This window comes from Penaeus monodon, chromosome 30, assembly GCF_015228065.2.
Source record: "Penaeus monodon isolate SGIC_2016 chromosome 30, NSTDA_Pmon_1, whole genome shotgun sequence".
NCBI lineage: Eukaryota > Metazoa > Arthropoda > Malacostraca > Decapoda > Penaeidae > Penaeus > Penaeus monodon.
Window position 1 is genome coordinate 20,842,000 of NC_051415.1, and position 226 is coordinate 20,842,225.

Consider the following 226-nt stretch of genomic DNA (forward strand, 5'->3'; position numbering starts at 1 on the left):
AAAAAAAGAAAGTCAGCGTTTGGATATCTGTTCATTGCCATCACAGAATCACCATATGGTCAGTTAATGGTATGCTAAAAAGACACAGAAGAAAACAGCGTAACAGTAGGATTCTCACCGAGCAAATGGTTTGGTTGCCAAGATTATAGTACGAGTGGATGTCGAACTGAGATACAGCTTCCAAACTCACTAATAAATGGAATACCTGGAAAGAGGTTCGTTAGAA